The sequence below is a fragment of the Delphinapterus leucas genome, chromosome 4, assembly GCF_059928025.1.
Source record: "Delphinapterus leucas isolate spDelLeu-1000000601 "Yukka" chromosome 4, BTC_Dleu_Yukka2, whole genome shotgun sequence".
Classification (NCBI taxonomy): domain Eukaryota; kingdom Metazoa; phylum Chordata; class Mammalia; order Artiodactyla; family Monodontidae; genus Delphinapterus; species Delphinapterus leucas.
This window is the reverse complement of record NC_143132.1, coordinates 8,755,999-8,776,800: the sequence shown is the minus strand read 5'-3', so window position 1 is coordinate 8,776,800 and position 20,802 is coordinate 8,755,999. Positions and strand designations below refer to the sequence as shown.

The 20,802-nt window shown below is 46.7% G+C and overlaps 1 long non-coding RNA gene across 1 annotated transcript in view; it reads right to left on the bottom strand.

The window, feature by feature from the left end:
- LOC149749267 (uncharacterized) overlaps window positions 1-20,802 on the bottom strand; it is a 47,030-nt gene that overhangs the window by 12,160 nt on the left and 14,068 nt on the right. Inside the window, exon 2 of the long non-coding RNA XR_016392949.1 lies at window positions 1,288-19,486. This is a non-coding gene — a long non-coding RNA (uncharacterized LOC149749267). The remainder of the gene's footprint in view (window positions 1-1,287; window positions 19,487-20,802) is intronic.

Here is a 20,802-nt window from a genome sequence, read left to right as displayed (position 1 = left end):
GGCCAGTCCACCACTGTGCAGGACTGGGGAGTCTGGCAGGGACCCAGGAGAATAGGGTCCGGGATCTAGAGAGGCAGGCAGGTGGGCTGGGAGACGGCTATGGCTGGCCACAGGCCGACAGTTCAGGAAGGAAACGTCAGGCCCAGGCAGAGGGGGCGTGATGGTGCGCAAGGCCAGGTCTCCCACGGATAGACTGCGAAGCTCACCAGCCTAGGGGCAGCTGCCCTGAGAGCAAGACCTCAACTAGCATCCTGGCCCAGATGGTAGAAAGGAATTGTGTCTCTGAAGAAAAAGGAAGGCGCAAGTTTTCAGAAGTGGACTGGCGGAGGAGCAACTTGAGAAGCCAGGCTCCTGAAAGTAGGGCAAGCGCTCCGCCTGAGGTCAGGACCCAAATAGGATGGGGGGGGAGGGGCGGGGGATTGGGGGGGGGAGGGGAGGTACACAGAGCAGGGAGAAAGGAGGGCTGGGGTTGACGCCAGTCCGAGAGCCACGCTTTTGGAAACCAAGGATCCTGATGGTCTTTGCATTGTCCCCAAAGCCACGGACCTGCCCCAGACACTTCCATGACTTAACACCAGCTGTCAGACTGCCTTTTCTACCTGGACAATAATCTTTTGAGAGCCACTGGGTTTAGAAAACACTCTTACTGCCTACGGATCTCAGGCTGGAGGGTTGGTCAGCAGCCAACCCCCAGCCAATACAGGGCCCGCCTGGAGGGTAGGCGGCCCAGATCAGGAAAAAGTCTTATTTGGTCTGCACCAGAGCTCCTGGGAGAGATGAAAAGGCGTGGCGGTGGAGCAGGTGACGTTGCAAGTTGACCTGCGTTGATGTTTGAGTTGCGAAAACCCATTAACCGGAAGACTAATGTTTAGCTTTCTGCTGCTGTTGATAAGAGCAAGGTGCTTACGAATGTTGTCCCTTTTACCATTTCCTGACCTGGAATAAGAATAGCTTCTTTTTTCTATCAATAGATGGACAAATATGGGGTTTTATCCTTTAGTGAGTTTGATCAACCTACAAAGAGTTCATCTTGCCCTGTAATCCAAAAAAAAAAAGCCATGTTGTGACATTTAAAAGGAAAAGGCATTGGCAGGAATCACCTGCTGTTTTGCAGCGTCTCCCTTCTCTTTCCCCGCCCCACCACCCACTATTCCATTTTGGAGAAGCGCCGGCAGGGGTGATGTCTCTGGATTAGAAATTCCGCGGCTCCGTAGTCTCAAAAGACAGAGCTAACATGGGTGAGTACGAATGACTGATTCTTAGCGAGTCTGAGAACCAGAAACTTACAAGAGAAATGACCTCTTCTCTTGGAACTGATCGTCTGAGGAATCGGGCAGCCAGGCTGACGGCAGTCGTGCTGCACATTTCCCCGCGACGTGAAGGCTGCCTCTCCACCATGACAAACACGCAGAGAATCCAAGACACCTGGACGCGCTCTTCCTCCGCCAGCTTACCCAAGACGAGGGGCCCGCATTGGTGCAGTCATCTGGTCCTGCAGGCAAGGCTTTGCGTGAGACAGACAAAGGCAATGAGAGCGTTCTGGTGGGAATTATCTGAAGAGGAACGGCATGGGTGCTCGGGGTGGTTGGTGGTGTTTTTTCCCCAAGAAGGGCGGAAGCTGATGCGTGGGAGAGAAGATCCAGGGACCTGAAATCTTTGTCCCAGAAGCTAACCCCGGCCTGAGCTTGTGCGGGAAGCACTGCATCGTAATCTCAGGCTATTCTTGGCCCTTCATCTCTGGGACCCCTGAACCCCACCTGTGTGGATGGAAGGGGCTGACTTCCTGGCCCAGTTTAGGGGCCCCAACTCTTGGCAGAAATTTCCAGGTGGCGTCCTGGAAGGAGCAAGCCAGGCTGCTGGGCCTGAGTGGTTGCCGGTCTCAGCAGGGGTGCCTGATGGCCGTGAGTGCTGTGTGACCCTGCCCTGCACCTGCTGGAACACAGCCTGTGGGGAGGTGGGCGTGGGGAAGAAGGGAAGGGGAAGCAGGTCTTCCTGGTGCCACTCCCGGAGCTGGTAGAGATGTCAGCCACGTGGCCTCTGAGTGCCAGGGCACCGGCCCGCCGCGAGCACCCCGTCAGGAGAACTCGGTCCCCACCAGCCGTTGGCTCATCGACCCGCACCCCAAGCCTCCGTGGAGCCGCAGGTGGCCCATCTCGCCCCACCTTACACCTCACGTCCCACCTGCCCTCCCTGGCCCAGGCTGGCCCAGGGGAGAGTCGAGGAACCGGTGTTGGACACATAGCGGCCCACAGGCTACTTCCTGGGAAGGAGGCCTGGGACAGGTGGCTGAATCTCTCCAACTTCATCTTCTCCCGCACAACAAAGAATACCAGGGCCACTTCTGTTATCGTAAAGATCAAAGAACTGAAGCTTGTGACAGTCCTTCTTAGAGCAGGGAACAAATAGGCTTCCCTCTTCGAAGGCAGAAGGGGTGTCTTGGCTTCACTGCTTCTCAAATCTGGGTCCTCCAGGCTTGCCCTCGGAATAGGAAAGAGGGCAGTGATTAAGGAATTAGGAACGTAAGCTGTAAGGTCAATTCCCCTTTTATCATTGTAGCTTCTGTAACAAATCCAACGGTGGATATTTTGGGCAGGCCAGAGCAAAGGTAACCGACAGGGTTTGTTACCAATTAAAACCAAGTAAAATCAATTTTAATGTAATTTTAAATTAAAATTTTAAATTTTAAAATAAGTTTCAAATGTTAAAACTCACCAGCCCAAGGCTACCTGGAGCATACTTGTAGTCACAGTTAGGTGTATTAGCTTGGAAAGGGGAACAGTGGGGAAACCGCAGAGCGTCTCAAATGGGGGTGATCAGAAACTTACGCAGACCCTTCCATAGGCTCATCGTAGGGTGATTTGTAATCAAGGCAAGTGGCCGGAACAACGTCTTATCTTTAGAACAGGTGAAGAACACATGAGTCCCAGCAGTTACCTGAGGTCAGCTTGTCTGTAGTCTTGTTGAGAACATAGGTCTGAACAAGCTTGGTTTGTCTCCTGTGTCATGGTTTAATAGGTTTATTGTTTGGGGATATAGCGCAGTTTTGTAAGCGGTGGCTTCTATTTCCATTCTGTTTTCTCTCACAGCCTAACTACCAGTAGGTTCATTTTTTACTTTATCATACATAATTTTCAGAATGCTGCCACATCAAAATGATAGTGCTTTATCTCGATTTACCAACTTTAGATCACAATCTTATAACTTATAGCTATGAGAGATGAGTGATTTAGCTTACTATACTAATCCCCAACACCTCCAACTTCTCCGCATTTTTGTTAATTTTATTTTACTCTTAGTTCTTCCACTGGTTATATTCATAACTCTCAACTAGTAGTTCTCACCCAGGGCAATCCCCTTGGGTGTGTGTTGTGGGGTGCGTGTATTTGGCGATGCCCGGAAACAGTGTTAGGTTGTTACAACTTGGGGGTGAGGTTGACGTCTAGGTAGAGGCTAACAATGCTGCTAAACATCTTACAATGCACAGGACAAACCCCAAAACAGAGATTTCTCCAGCCCAAACCATAACAGTGCCGAGGTTGAGAAACCCTGCTTTAAACAATACATTCAAACCTCTGGTCCATCAACCTTAGACACTACTGGGCTTTGCTTCATCCTCTGTGATGAAGACATGTGGCCTGTCTCCTCCATTCCATCTCTTCCCTCTCTTTCAGCCATGCCAAGGTTTGATCATCCACATTCTACTTAGAGTGAAAACTGAGAATTTGGTCCAAAGGTTGGTTCTTAAATACAAAACCCAACCAACAGTGTTTACAACACCATGACTATGTAAATATTGATCTCTGAACCATGTGATGTGATTCAACCCATGAAGCAGGAAATACCGTGCTTTGCCCCCAGCTTGGGCCCCTCCAAGGAGACAGAGCCAGGTGTCAGAGTCAACTGGATTCTTTCTTCTTACACCTCATCACCAGCTCCAGTCATGCCCCACTTTAGTTTCCTTCATGTTTGGACCATGACATCCTTGTGCAGTTTCTTGGGTTTGATGGAGTTTAAACATTTGTTCACAAAAGAAGCATATTCTTTCAGCCCATCATAAGATCACCCAGCTTTCTTTTTTTTTTTTTTTTTTTTTTTTTTTTGCGATACGCGGGCCTCTCACTGCTGTGGCCTCTCCCGTTGAGGAGCACAGGCTCCGGACACTCAGGCTCAGCAGCCATGGCTCACGGGCCCAGCCGCTCCGTGGCACGTGGGATCTTCCCGGACCGGGGCACGAACCCGTGTCCCCCGCATCGGCAGGCGGACTCTCAACTGCGCCACCAGGGAAGCCCTCACCCAGCTTTCTTAATCACACTCTTTGTTCAGAGAATCTAGTTCCACCTTAAAGCTGTGCTCCCTGAAGTCTGTTCTTCTCTTCCTAATTTGGAATGCTTGCTTCCTACATCCACTGAGTGGCTCGCATCCTGACACCTATTTTCTGTTTTCTCCTGGGTTAGGTTCATTTGTGCCTGCAGCCTTCCCTGCCCTTCACTGGATTCTTTCTAGCTCCAAGAGGTGGTACATTCTGTTGGTGAAGTGCTGGACTCTCGGTGCAACTTCAGGCCCACCACATAGTAGCTGCGTGACCCTGGATCAGTTCCCTAATCCTCCTATACTTCAGTTTCCAGTATATAAAATGGGATTATAATGATAAATATAGTGACTTAACTCCAGGGAACTGTGAGGATAAAATTAGTTCGTGCATATCAAGTGTTTAAAACCATGCTTGGTATTTTGTAAGCCCTTGATAATTGCTGGCTGTTATTGTCATTATTTTACTAGAGTATATCCTTAAGTAATTTTTCCAGACAGATTACATGGAAGGTAAAACTTTCTGAGTCTTTTCATGTATGAAATGTCTTTATTTTGCCTTCTCAGTTGATTGACAAGTTGCTAGATATAAAGTTCTATGTTTGAAATCACTTTCCTTCAGAACTTTGAAGGCATTGTCTTACTGTTTTCTAATATTCAGTGTTGTTGATGAGAAATTCAATGAAAATGTGATTCTTTTCCCTTTGTATATAACCTTTCTTTGCATCTGTGAGTTTTTAAGGTCTTCTCTTTATGTTTGGTGTTCGGAAATTTTACAAGGACCTGTCTAGGTATGAAATTTGACCTATTCAACGTGCCCAATATTTGTTGAACACTTTAGTTGAGCTTTTGTTTCTCTTTAGCTCTGATAGGTTTATTTTAAGCTCTGGTAATTTCCTTCTATTATTTTTTCTGAATATTTCCTCCTTTCAATTTTCTTCTTCTGTATTTTTGGAACTGCTGTCTGATAAAATACTGGACTTACTGAATTGATCCTTTATGTCATCTACATTTTCTTTCTTTTTTCCATCTTTTTATTCTGGAAGAGTGCCTTTATGCTTGCTTCTAAGTCTTTTATTACAGGTTTCATTTTGATAATAATATTTTTAATTTTCAAGAACTCTTCTTTATTCTCTAAGTGCTCCTTTTTCAGAGCAACTACTCTCATTTTATAAATGCAATATCTTCGCAAACTCCTCCAAGATTCTTATTGCAAGTTGGAGAGAAATTTTGTTTTGAGTTCTTATCTGTGGACTAGTTTATTGATTCTTTCTCTGGCATCAGCTATTTTGTTTATCATTTTGGTCCTCCTGCTTGGGCTTATTTTCCCTTTGAACGTATGGTGCTCCTTGGTTGCCGTTCATATTTATACATCAAAAGACAGGGTTGGTTAGTACAGGTAGCTATTTTCTGTTATCGTGTAGGCTGGACCAACTGCCTGGATGGGCTAGCTGGGAATTGTGGAGAATTTGTCCTCAATCCTCTCATATCCATCACCTCTCCCTCTCCCCTTCTCCCCACATAGACCACTCACTCTTTCCCTCTACTGGATTCTTCTCTCCCTGGCTCCCAACCCCCAGCCACTAGTCCATCCAACGACTGCAACAAGTCAACACCTACAGTGTGAACCAGCCTAAAATAGCTCTGCAAAGGTCTTGGCAGCATTGGATCACTTCCCAAGGACACCGCCTTAGTGCCAGGTTATCTCATTTCCCAGGTGTCCGGTAGATACATGTTGCTCGTCCCAAGTTAGTACCAGCATTCTGTGGACAGGGTGTTAGAAGCCCTGAAGTTAATGCACCCAAGCGGCTCAAAGTAGCCTGTACAGTCTGCTGGTGTCTGCACATCCCATATCTGGATGTGGCATAACCTAACTGCCCAGTATAAGGAGTCCATTTGGTACACTGGTCCCTGGAGAACCTTTAGGGCACTGCCGGACTGCCCACAGAGATCGAAGTGGATCCTGGGTATTGAGACTTAAGGCATTAGTATGGAAGACTCATAGTCCTAGATTCATGCCTGAAGCAGAAATGCTATTTTCATTTCTTTCTGCCTTTGTATATAACAGGATCAAAACAAACTGAGGGCTGGAGATAGACAGAACTATTCCTGGGAACCAGAAAGCTATTTCCAGCAGCCAACACATTCCTGTGATTAACATGAAAGATAGTTGGATACATTTTCCACTCTGAGGGGGCTGCAGTGGGGACAGAGTACAGGTCAGTTACTATCAACGAACTAATTTACTGTCAACTTTACTGTAGAATTATATTCAAGTTAACTATGAGAAGCAAAAGAAAGAATGCTGTTCAAGAAGGATTTTCCAAAGAAAGAGTTAAAAAAAAAAAATCCATTGGTTTCAATGGCAGTGGTAAAACAAGAACGTTTTGAACTCTGTGCAACCAAGGAATTCAAAGTTGATCTGCATGCCTTGTCCCGGCTGACTAGTTCTCCAGCTAAACTAGCAAACACCAGAGACTGAATCAAGAGTAAGAGCCATACCTGTGCCTTCCTTAGTTCTTTGCTCTGAGTAAAAATACAAATACCTGTATTCAACTCCCAACCCCCTTTATTGACTAATTCATGGGATCCAGTTGACCACCACTGATAAGTTTTCCCATTCATTTTTTTAAAAATAGGTTCAATTTAATTATTCTGCATTAAATATGTTTGGCTCTCAGTTTCTCCTAGAAATTCAAAGTTGAAGAATCCTTTTGTTTCTCTTAATGAGCTACTATAATAGTAATAATGAACTAACACTACCGTATTACTTTCCTAGGGTTTCCATAACAAAGTACCGCAAACTGGGTGGCTTAAAACAACAGAAATTCATTCTCTCCCAGTTCTATGGGCCAGAAATACAAAATTAAAGTGTAGGCGGGATTGGCTCTTTCTTGGGGGCTCAGAAAGAAAACGTCTGCTCCATGCCTCTGTCCTAATTTGCAGTGGTTACTGGCAATCCTTGGAGTTCCTTGGCTTGTAGCTGCATAATTCTCATCTCGGCCTCAGTTGTCACATGACTGTCTTCCCTCCATACGTCTGTGCCTTCACATGATGGTGTCTGTTGTATGTATCTCTGTGTTCATCCTTCTCTTCTTATAACTTACATCTTAGTTACATCTGCAAAGACCCTATTTTCTTTTCTTTTTTAAAAAACATTTATTTACTCATTATTTATTTATTTATTTGTTTTTGGCTGTGCCGCGTCTTAGTTGCGGCACATGCGATCTTCGTTACGGCACGCGGGATCTTTTTAGTTGCGGCATGTGGAATCTTTAGCTGTGGCATGTGGACTCTTAGTTGCTGCATGCGTGTGGAATCTAGTTCCCGACCAGGAATCAAACCTGAGCCCCCCGCACTGGGAGCACAGAGTCTTACTCACTGGACCACCAGGGAAGTCCCAAGACCCTATTTTCAAATAAGGTCACATTCCCAGGTACTTGAACATATCTTTTGAAGGGAACCCAACCCACAACAACTGCCTACCTAATCCCACAAACATTGGTCTGGTTACATCACAGAAGGTGGGGATCCAGGGCTATCAGACAAAACGTCCTAGATCCTGATCCCAAGTTCTCAGCCTGTGACTATGCACACTGTTTCTAACAATGACATTAAAGGATCCTAAAGGTTGGTTATGTTGAAATCTGCCAAAGACCTCTAACCTTGAGGCTCAGAAAACCCCAAGAATCTAAGCTCTTAGTCCTGGTCCCCAAATCGGCCCATCTTCTGGGTCACTAGGGTGTGTGGAGACTGCCCTGATGGTCTCCTGGCCACGGATCCAGCCCGTGCAACCTTCCTCTGCAGCCTACAGAGCCGTCAGGGGCATATCGCACTGCTCTAAGGATCTAACAGACGGCAGGATGTGGCTTTGCATGGTAGTTTGAAATGATCAAGAAAATATATATTGACTGAAACATGAGCTGAACTAGGATGCCCGGGCGCTGAGTGTCAACGCACCGTGGATCAGTGTTTAACAGCTGGGGCCGCCGGTTTCACAGGGCTGATTCAAATAACGTTTCCAACTGTACAGGCCATGCAGGAAAACGTGGCACACGGATTGGCTTATAGGAAAACATATAAATGGAGGGGGAAAGAAAAAAACAACCCCAGGGGGGACAAAAAAGAAAAAGGCTAAAAGGAAAAATAAATGTACACGTGTACCTCTTAAGTCTCACAAAGCAGCAGGGATTTGTAACTCAGGAAAACCCTAAAGTGAAACACAAATTAAAAAGTGACCAAGAGCCATAATCCACATTTCTAAATAGGTTGTCATTTCCAGTAATGAAAAAAGAATAAGACTGTAAATATACAATATCTCTCTCCATCATTATAGCTTCTTTCATTTCTTTCTTAAAATATTACAAAGCAAACAAATCCTGCATTCTAATCCATTATAAACCAGTTCCATATCTAATCAACTTGAAGCCAAAGCCATATGGATTGTGCAAACATAAAAAAAAAAAGAAAAAGAAAAAAAGTAATTCTAAGACAAGCAAAACAGGAAATTGGAGGTTGATGGTGATGAAACTGATATCCAAATGGTAATCTGAGCGCTCAAGTCACTAAACCCTTCCTGCACCATAAACAGAGCTTCTCGGGCTGTGTTTCACTTTCTTTCCCTTGAGATTTGGTGGTAGGTTACACCAGTTAGTGCAGATCATCATCTTTCTCTTTATTACCCTCATCTCGGCAGAATGTGCCGGGGCTGCAGGATTCGAGCGCACCAGGCGTTTGCATCTGCTCTGCCGAATGCTGTGTGGTCCACCCTTCAGCCAACGAATGTGCAGACGGATCCACCATGCTTTCCCAGTGTCTACGAAAGCCAGTCTGCCTGTCTAGACCAGGCTTCTCAACCTCAGCGCTCGTCACACTTTGGGCCCAATTCTTTGTCATGGGCGGACTGTCCTGGGCCTTGTCTGGCCTCTACCCACTAGATGCCAGTAGCAACCCCTTCAGTTGTGATGATCAAAAATATCTCCATATAGGGCTTCCCTGGTGGTGCAGTGGTTGAGAGTCCGCCTGCCGATGCAGGGGACGCGGGTTCGTGCCCCCGTCCGGGAAGATCCCACATGCCGCGGAGCGGCTGGGCCCGTGAGCCATGGCCGCTGAGCCTGTGCGTCCAGAGCCTGTGCTCCGCAATGGGAGAGGCCACAACAGTGAGAGGCCTGCATAACGCAAAAAAAAAAAAAATCTCCATATATTGCCAAGTGTCCCTGGGAGGGAGGGGCAAACCGCCTGCACCTGAGAACCACTTATTTAAAGGAACCTTTGCTGGAAAGAGCTCGAATCATGCATTTCAGAAAGTGTTACTTCATTAGACTTCACAGAGGGAGTTAATCATGATGCTTTGGACTTGAACGTCACCTTCTCCATAAGACCTCCCCTGACCGCCCTATTTACACTCACCTAATATTTCCGTTACTTACTTATCATGTTTATTGTTTAACAGTCTTTCTCCCTGCTACAATACATGCAATTCCAGGCACATAAATGGTGCTCACAAAGCAATCGTTCAATAAATGAAGAATGAAGGCCTAATTCCACACGGTGTAAACAATGAAGAGACGCATTCCCCACATAACCAAAGTGCTGGGTGAGGCATAACCAGGGTTTGCTGAGTCAGTAGGCCCAGCCACAGACCCCGGGGTCTGCCTTTCCTGTTCTGCTTCTCACAAAACATATCAATGCCTGGCGGGAACTCAGTCTGTGAGGCACCCACGGCATCCCCACCAGGAGCATCATTTGTCACTCTGGGACAAGCTACGTTTTTTTTTCCACTTTGGCTTTGGCACTGCAGAGACTGGCGCTTATCACAGGACACCCCTGATTGGCTCACTGTTGCCCTTACAGGGAAGGGCCTGTCAGGGGTCCCAGAGGGCAACGTGGGACTCCTCGTGCCCCAGCGAGGCTGCTGAATTCATCCCATCAGGATATCCCTTCCCTGCCCCGGCTAGTCAGGCTGACAATGCTCACCTCTCGCCATCCCCACGCGCGAGCCGACATGAAAGGCTTACAGAAAACCCCCATCCTGCCAGAACCCGGAAAATACTGATACAGCCAAGGAGTAAATGTCAGCATTTACTAAGCAGCTACTGTGTGCCAGCCCCTGTGTTAGGAGCCGAGCAAACACAGCCCTGCCCTCCCGACAGGAGGCAGGTGGGAATCAGATTTATTTGGGGGATTTTGATAGCTTCAGAGTCCTGGTCACAGAGAAAAACTCAAGCAAGGTTTTAAACTGCATACGTGTGAGTGAGAACAAGAGAGAAAAAGAGGGAGCACGCGTGAGAGAATTGCTCCTGACACGCCCAGTAGGAACCATTAAAAAACAAACCTCCTTCACTGATTTCCCCAACAATCATCCCAAACACTTCATCAGGGAGAGAGAATAACTCCTTTTCCTTGTGAGAGTCGGTACAGTATTGTTTTTTAATGTTTCAAACCCATAAACAAACACCCCCATTTATAAAATCCCATTTCACTCAAGAATCATCTATCTTCATCTCAAACGCACACTTACGCTTCTCGGTCAAAAAAAAGAAAAAATGCTAAAGAGACTTTAGTGGCCATTCCATCAAATCTGAGAGGATAGAGAAGCCTCAACTTTCATACTTTATCTGACTGGAAGGGGTCCAGGCGTGGGTATTATCTGAGAGCGTTTACAGAGCACAGGAGTGAGGGTGCCTGGGAGGAGGGGGGTTCTGCAGGAAATTCTGAGCAGGACACTGAAAAGTTGAGGGAAATCCTGCATTGTCACAGTGACATAGGTTTAAGAACAGCCTTACAAGTAGCCCAAAGTGAGGGACCTTCCTTTCCAATGAGAGAGACTCCATTTTAAAAAATTTTTATTTTATATTGGAGTATAGTTGATTAACAATGTTGTGTTATGGAAGCAACCTAAGTGTCCATCGACAGATGAATGGATAAAGAAGATGTGGCACGTATATACAATGGAATATTAGCCATAAAAAGAAACGTAATTGAGTTATTTGTAGTGAGGTGGATGGACCTAGATCTGTCATACAGAGTGAAGTAAGTCAGAAAGAGAAAAACAGATACCGTATGCTAACACATGTATATGGAATCTAAAAAAAAAAAAAAGGTTCTGAAGAACCTAGGGGGCAGGACAGGAATAAAGAGTCAGACGTAGAGAATGGACTTGAGGACACGGGGAGGGGGAAGGGTAAGCTGGGACGAAGTGAGAGAGTGGCATGGACATATATACACTACCAAATGTAAAATAGATAGCTAGTGGGAAGCAGCCACATAGCACACGGAGATCAGCTCAGTGCTTTGTGACCGCCTAGAGGGGCGGGATAGGGAGGGTGGGAGGGGGACGCAAGAGGGAGGGGATATGGGGATATATGTATATGTATAGCTGATTCACTTTGTTATACAGCAGAAACTAAAACACCATTGTAAAGCAATTATACTCCAATAAAGATGTTTAAAAAAAAATGGACACTGATACTTTGAGAAATTAAAAAAACAAAACAGAACAAGAAAACAATGTTGTATTAGTTTCAGGTGTACAGCCAAGTGATTCGGTTATACATATACATGTATCTATTCTTTTTCAAATTCTTTTCCCATTTAGATTATAAGAGAATATTGAGCAGTTCCCTGGGCTATACAGTATTTCCTTGCTGGTTATCTATTTTAAATACAGCAGTGTGTACATGTCAATCCCAAACTCACAATCTATCCCTCCCCATCATCCTTCCCCCCTGGTAACCATAATTTCATTCTCTAAGTCTGTGAGTCTGTTTCTGTTTTGTAAATAAGTTCATTTGTATCATTGTTTTTAGATTCTGCATATAAGAGATATCATATGGCATTTGCCTTTCTCTTTCTGACTTACTTCATTTAGCATGGTAATGTCCAGGTCCATCCACATTGCTGCAAATGGCATCATTTCATTCTTTTTAATGGCTCAGTAATATTCCACTGTAGATATGAGAGACTCCATTTATGTAATGCCACACCAGCGAGAGAGTTCCCCAAATCGTTTCGTTTAGGACCCCACCCCAAGAACACTAACTGAATTACCATTTCCCTAACCAGCCAAGACTCCAGCCTCAAATTTATTTCTCTGATTACTATTTGCGTAACTTTGAGGGGTCGAAACTCTATTTCCAGCAGTGGATGCAGGTTCCAAACACCTGCAGCCCAAGCCTCACCTGAGCACAGTTTTTCGCTTGTTCCTGACCCGCCCTTCGTGTGTCGCTGCAGACGTTTCTTGGCGATCTTTCTCTGCCCTGTTGTGGTTGCAGGGAGGAGGTGGAAGGGAATTTCACAGTGCCATTGCATCACTTCTCTGCCAGGGAGCCACCTTTTGCCATGTGCATAAAATCGTGCTTAAGCCAGTGCCAACAAGACTTACCTGGTCACAGATAACCAAGGGAAAAGACTCAAAGTGACTTCTTAAAAAAAGAACCCCCGGGCTTCCCTGGTGGCGCAAGTGGTTGAGAGTCCGCCTGCCGATGCAGGGGACACGGGTTCGTGCCCCGGTCCGGGAAAATCCCACATGCCGCGGAGCGGCTGGGCCCGTGAGCCGTGGCCGCTGAGCCTGCGCGTCCGGAGCCTGTGCTCCGCAACGGGAGAGGCCACAGCGGTGAGAGGCCCGCGTACCGCAAAAAAAAAAAAAAAAAAAAAAAGAACTCCCACGTGCTCAGTGAACATACAGTGGAATATTACCCAGCCATGGAAAGGAATGGTGCACGCTGGTACCCGCTGCCGTGCCATGAACCTTGAAGGTATTATGCTGAGTCAGAGAAGCCAGATGCAAAAGACCACACGTGGTATGATGGCGTTTATACGAATTATCCAGAGCAGGCAAATCTACAGAGACAGAAAGTGGATTGGGGGAGCTGGGGAGAGAGCAGAAACGGGATGCAACTTCTTAATCAGTGTCCTTTTGGGGTAAGGAAACTGTTTTGGAACTAGATACGGGTGTGGTTGCACAACACTGTCAGTGTGCTAAATGCCACTGAGTTTTTCATTTTAAAATGGCTAATTTTATGTTATGTGCATTTTCCCTCAATAAACATACATACACTCATTACCGGCAACCTGAAAAGAGGCTATGATTTTAACCTTTTGATGTCACCTGGATGTCTTCTGTAAGTCGTACATGTGTCTTAATAATGAAACTCCTTCCGTTATAAACACAAGACACATTCTTGGATTTTGATAATATTTTTTTAAAAAGAGGAGTAACATCTGGTATAGGGGCTGAGATCTGGTGTATCTGCAATGGAGTCATACACTGACAAGTCTTGATAAGAATAATTTGCTCGAGGGGATAAAGGAGGGCAATTCTGGAACATGTGGATCTCTCCTCTCTAGGAGAAACGTCAGCTCAGAAATGGGGGTTTTTAGGGAAGAACATATATTTTGGGGAGTTCCCGCCCAGCCTGTGGTCCCAATGCACTGATGTCTCTTTAGTAGCATGTGGTCGTAATGACAGACTTTGCCGATTGCTTTCCACATCTGCGTTAGGGGTTGGGTGACATGAGGTTCTTGTTTTGGTGCTTGACGAGTGACATGGGGTGTCAGATGTCACAAAGCATTAAATAAAGCCTCAAAGAGATGGATATTGGTACCATGTTTATTTGGAAGTGCCAGTGGCTGCTTAATTGCAATTTTGTAGAAACAAACTATTGGCTGAGAGTTATTTTTATCAGTCAGGTTTTTTGTTTCTGCCATTTCCAGGGTGAGCCTCAAGTACCGACGCCTGTCCTCTGAGGCTGGAGTCATTTCCCATGCAGCCTGGGGGCTGATGGCATTTGAGGAGCTAATCACAGGTCCTGCCTGGGGACCTTGCCTTGTCTCACTGCTGTCCCAGGGCTCCTGCCCTAACTCATGCCAAAGAAGCTCACGGCTCACACACCTGTGTCCAATGAGGGTCCACCACCCTCATCTACCGTCAATTATTCCAAAGCTGACTTACCCAGTTTGGGACTAATTCTGGGCTCTTTTTTTTTTTTTTGCGGTACGCGGGCCTCTCACTGTTGTGGCCTCTCCCGTTGCGGAGCACAGGCTCCGGACGCGCAGGCTCAGCGGCCATGGCTCACGGGCCCAGCCGCTCCGCGGCATGTGGGATCTTCCCGGACCGGGGCACGAACCCGCGTCCCCTGCATTGGCAGGCGGGCTCTCAACCACTGCGCCACCAGGGAAGCCCTAATTCTGGGCTCTTGATTCCTTCCCCTCCCCTTCCTCTACTCCTGTCTGGCTGATAGCACCTCTGCCAGAGGACACAGGCAAGTTAGCCAAAGGGAGAGAAAATCAAAAGCCCTTTCTGCTGCTTTCCCTCCAGGAACAGGAGAACATTTGAATCGGGAGGGAGGCTACATAATTGGCAGGGCCCAGTGCAAAATGAAAATGCAGGGACCCTTATTAAAAAATTGTCGAGGGACTTCCCTGGTGGTCCAGTGGTTAAGAATCTGCCTTCCACTGCAGGGGATGCAGGTTTGATCCCTGGTCAGGGAACAAAGATCCCACATGCTGCGGGGCAACTAAGCCCGTGCGCTCTAGAGTCCATGCGCCACAACTAGAGAGAAGCCTATGAGCCGCAACTAACACCCAGCGCAGCCAAATAAATAAATAAAATTTAAAAGTAAATATTGTTTAAAAAGATCGTTGAGAATTTCAAGATGGTGCTAGAAGAGCTTTAAAGCAAGCACAGGCCCTTCTAAGCACGGTGGCCCTTGGGATTGCACAGGTCTAGGCCTCTGATGCTGGTGAGGCCGTGCGGGTGGCAGGAAGGTTGATATACAAGAAACTCTAAATATCCAATCTTCATCCTGAGTTAAGGGGTCCCAAGTTCTAGGAACAGTACCTAAAACTGGGTGGATTCATCTTCTGTGTTCCAAGCCCAGACTTCCATCCCCCGAAATGGTGAGAGAAGGCAGGTTAGGGGAGGAGCTGGTGAGCTGAGATTGGAATACGCTGAGCATGAGGGGATGGTGGGACATCCCAGTGGAGAAGTCAGCTGTGGGAAACAGAACAGCCCCTAACCTGGAGTCACCCAGCAGCCCCACTGCCCATCCCCCTGGCACAGCAAGTCCAACAGAGATCATCTCCCCCATTCTCTGCTGAATAAAATTCCCAAGGGACACCAATGGACCCAGCTTCTGACACATGCCCATCCCTGAACCAGTCACTGTGGCCAGGGGACCGGGTACTCTGATTGGTCAGGTCTGGGTCATGTGCTCCACCCATGTGGCCAGGAGAGGGTGAGGCAGCTTGATTGACAGCTCCATCAGAAACTGCAGGGAATAGGGGATGGTTCCCAAAGGCAAAGTATATGCTGCAACCAGAAGGGCAGTGGAAAAGCGTGTTGCATGCACAGAAAGTAAATCAAAGTGATCTGCAGCAACTCAAGCTAAGTCATGCAAAAAAGGAAACATAACTGCATGAAAAACTGGGAATCCTAGACTAGAGCTAGGTTCAGAGAGTCCAGAAACCCACATGTATCACCAGATCTCCCATCTGTCTATTTGGTTAACTACTGATCCAGCCAGCCAGCCAGCCAGCCAGCCACCCACCCGTACATCTGTCTTTCTCACGGTCCTGCTTCTATCTATTCATTTCTAAGGCACAAGTCTCTAAAGCCAGACTATTGAGGTTCAAGTCCAGATTTCATAACCTATAGTTATGTGGCCTTGGGGCAATTTACTTAAACTCTCTGTGCCTCAGTTTCTCCATCTGCAAAATGGGGATAATAAACTATCTCATAAGACTGATGTGAAGATTGAGTTATTCTTGTAAAGCACTCAGAACAGCACCTGGAACATAGCAGTTGTTCCATAAATGTCAGTTCTCACTATTATCACTGTAGGTGGGCTCTTTGCATGTGGCTGGTGTGGGTGGGGTGGGAGAGGATCAGCCATAGGCAGCTCCAGCCCTATGCTATTGCACCTGAGCAAACCTAAAGGACAGAGAGTCACTCTTCCCATCATCCACGCATAAAACCTCAGGAAAGGACACTCAGATGCCCTGGCCTGAGTCACATGCCCATGTCTGGGGTACTCACTGTGGCCAGGGGTGGGATACTAGGATTGACCAAGCAGGCATCATGTGTCCACAGCTGTGCCTAGGAGAAGGGTATGTGATTGGCAGTCTACCCAGAACCCAGACAAGGGGCTGGCTTTTACCAGGAGGCAGGGAGAAAGCATGCTGGTTAGACTAAAGCCACAGATGTTCTCTACACTGGTAAACTTTCTGGGGGGACTTCAACACCTCTTATAAAGTTTGTATCTTGAAAGAGTTATATATGACTATCATCTTTTCTGGTCAGAAAGAACATTCAGAAACATCTACAGGGTGGACTGTGGTGGGCCATTATTTGAGGTCCGCCCTCCAGGTTCCAGAACCTTCTGTGTACCCTGCACAGATCGCATGATCCCCAGCTCCTGGTACAACACTTGGCACACGATGGGCCCGTCTTGCCGACTCTGCTGCCAGCCCACGCTCACGATGGCTCCTCTCGTGTCCCAGAGTTCTTATGAGCTTGTCTTCATCTGGGATTTCTTCTGAGGGGATTCTTTGTTGCCTGGTTTGTGGAAGCAATTTCAGGTAAGTTCTCAGATTAAGAATCACTCACCAGGGACTTCCCTGGCAGTCCAGTGGTTAAGACTCCTCCTTTCCACTGCAGGGGGCATGGGTTCGATCCCTGGTCGGGGAACTAAGATCCCGCATGCTGCATGGCGCAGGCAAAAAAAGAATAACTTTTTTTCCCCACTTAGAACCTTGGATGTGAAAAAAAAAAAAAAAAAAACCTCTTGGCTTCTGGGTCCTCCATTCACAGAGGGTGTTGTTGCCTTTGGAGGGTCTTAATGCAGGGGGTCTGAGACGCAGGTCCCCGGCCCTTAAGTGGGTGTTAAAGCCAAGTGCTAAGACCTAATTGTGGTGAGACTCCACCCTGGAAGCTCCAGTTGCATGACAGATGGCTCCATTTCCTCTGGCTTCTAGTTTCCTCTGTGTTTCTAGCACTGGGATTTCCCCTTTCTTTCACCTATGACTTTTTAATTGATTTAGCTATCCAGCTTTTACAGGCATTTGTATCCAGATCTGTTCCGTATCAGCCTGGTCCACCATGTTGCCAAAACCAGAAGTGCATCGTAGACACTCAGTAGGACCATCGTCAAAATTCTGAATAATAGAGAAATTCAGCAACGACCTGTCATCTCAGAGGAAGTGAAGAGCCATGGTTAGGTTGCCTACCAACCCTATTGTTCTCCAACTATTTGAAAGATAATATGGAAAACATTACAGGTGCCACCCATCTTTTCCTTTCCTATTTGGCTTATGAGTTGGCCCTCATCAACTAAGAGGTAAGAACAGCCCAGTATCACTGCCATTAGCAACAATACAGATTGCCATCCTAGACAGCATTTATTCACCACGCACCAGACTGTGGTAAGTGCTTATACACATTATCTCATTGGATGTTCATTATAATTCTGTAAGGTAGCAGCAGTATTATCGGTCACGCTTGACAAATGCTGAACCTGTGTGATCCAGAGAAGTAAATTCACAGCTAATGAACAGGCGCGCTGGGATTGAACTCAGGTCATTCACACTTCAAAGTCTGCCTGTTTTCAGGAAAGAGAAATTAAAGCAAAATGGCAAAGTGGATAGAAAATGCTGGATCTCTTTTGATTTAAATGTCCTTGGTGTTCACAGGCACCATGTCGTGAGAACACAGCACTCTGGTTCATTTACTTCAGTCCTTCCCCATCGTACCTCTACCTCCTCCTTCTAGGAGGACACATAAAAAAAATCAGGTTGACAAAGAACAAGGATGACTTAAAGTCATTAAAGTTTTGGGGTGCTTTTCCGGGCTTACCCTCATCCCTACCTTACCCCCACTTACCAACTGCTTTTCCCTGCTCTAGATTCAAGTTGCTGAAGCTCATAACTTCCCATGCTCTGGTTCAGGAGTCACATGGCTCATCACTGGAAAGATCACAGGGTGATGAATATCAGAAGTGCCCTCTCATTTCTTCTAGTCTCCCACCCCTCCCCCAAGCCCAAGTCTAGCACAAGAGCAAACCCTGGGGTCCGTGTCTGTACCAGAAGGTAAGCTGCATCTTGTGGTATGCCTTCACCCCAAGTTCACACACGAGGGGGCCTCTTCTTCTTAGCACAAACACAGAACTATCAATAAGTTTGCCTTCCTGAGACCACAGTCCCAGGGAGAGGCCAGTGTCAGAATCGGATTCCACTACCCACCAGCAGTAGTATAAAGCCAGCAGTCTAGAGCCCAATCAGATCAAGGGAGACCTCAAGAGCACCTGTCCAAGAAATTTTAGGGAATCGGATGAATGAGGGGAGAGCGTACTCGAAAGAGTCTTCATACCAAAGCATTCAGCACACCAGACTGGAACCATCTGCGCACACATCCTTCTGCTGGCCTCTGTCACCCCCTCCTTCCTCCTCAGAGCTGCCCAGGCTTCTCTTTTCCAATAACTTTCCCCTTTCCTAGGTTTGTTTTCCCCTCCGAAGCTTTATCCCTCCCTTATTTGATGTCCCAGATCTGGATCTAAAAGAAAGATGTGCAGACATTTCTTCTCTACCTTACCCTCAGCATCACCATTCCACATTGCACCTCCTCTCCGCCCCCGCCAACACACATATACCTGACAGTTGACAAAGGCAGACATCTTTGTGTGTCATCTAGTGGAGACCAATGGCACTTGAAAAGGTTATTGCTCTTACAGTAAACTGTGTAACCCGGGGACAGTCACCTTGTGAGCTTCTTTATTCATGAGTCCTCACTCTTCTTCCCAGGATTGATGGGTGACACTTCCTCATTCTGAGCCTTTCTTATATATATTTACAGTAGTTTCTGAAGTACATCCTTAATCAAAGGGGCCATGACTTGTTGACACATCTTTGGAATATTACTGAGTAACTCATTAAAATGTTAATAGCTTCTGTCCGGATATATTGATCGTGATGTCAACTATTCTTGGAATAATAAATAAAGGTGAGTCTTTGAATTTTATCCTTCAACCATGCTGAGCAATAAGTGAGCCAAGGAGTACCTGAGGGGAAATCAGTTACCTTGCAGGCCTCCAGGTGAACCGGGATCAAATAAAGAGGGATCTTCAATAGCTAGTGGGAAGCAGCCGCATAGCACAGGGAGATCAGCTTGGAGCTTTGTGACCACCTGGAGGGATGGGATACGCGGATATAAGTATACGTATAGCTGATTCACTTTGTTATACAGCAGAAACTAACACAACAATGTAAAGCAATTATACTCCAATAAAGACGTTTTTAAAAAAATAAAAAAGAGGGATCTTCAAGCTCTGTGATGAAAAATGTCATGGCAGACGGAGTCAAGCTCAAACCCAAATACAGCGTAGGGGAAAATACCCAAAATCTGTGGACCACGGTTTTTTCCCCAGGAAAATCAACAAGGACGATTTTGGATCAACAAACTGACAAACACCTCCTGGCTTCCCCAAGTGTTCTTAGCAATGGAGGCGTGAGCAACTACAGATTGAGAGGAGCCCATGTTACAAGAGCCATTTTCAGTTTCCCAAGACTAAAGTCCAGGGTGGACATCCTCTGGTGCTCTGGCCAACTGCCCATTGCTCTCTGGCTTTTGCCTCACTAACCTTTCTACATTTCTGATCCTTGAACACGTCACATTCATACCGCATCGGCCTTCCGCCCTTGCTGTTCCTTCTGCCTGGGAAGGTGCTTCTGGCCTCAGATGTTCATGAGGCTGTGGGAAGCTGGATCCTTCCTGCCAGTCAGTTCTCACCCCACCCAACTGAAACCCTCCCTAACGTGACCCTGCACGATTTTAAATGCCACATCCCTCTCTGAAGTCATCCTTGTTCTTTGTCAACTTGATTTTTTCATGTCTCCTCCCAGGAGGATGGGTAGGGACCGTGTCTCTCTTATCCCTCACTGCAGCCCCAGCATTTGGTCCAGGCTGGGCACATAGTAAGCACTCAGTAAACATTGACTGAATAAATGAAGAGACCGCTAAAACATGGAAGGGATCCTGGGATGCCCAGAGGGCATTAAGCTGAAAGCGGCTCAACTAAAAAAAGCAGGAGAGAGACTGGAAAGGGGCCGACATGGAAAAATCCGCAGGAAATGCTCTACTCAGAGCATGGGGAGGAGTAAAGGATTTGGTTGGGATGCACATCAAAAACTCGAATTACTACTTGGAACTCAATTCAAGAGGGAAAATCGTTCACATGGCTCCATGACTCAAGGCCTGAGCGCCATGGTTTAAGGACCTGCTTGAGCCTTAAGTCAATGTTTCCAGAACAAACACCCACAACCAGAAGTGGCCAGGGCCGCTGACACACCACACCACTCTCTCGGGCCGGGGCAAGTTCTGTTAGGGACATTATTATCATTCCTGACAATCCGCCATCCCAGCCCTGGCCTCTCTGATACCCAATCAATGGGCCCATTCAGATGGAGCCCCGTTTTGCATATTATTCTTAATAAACATTCATA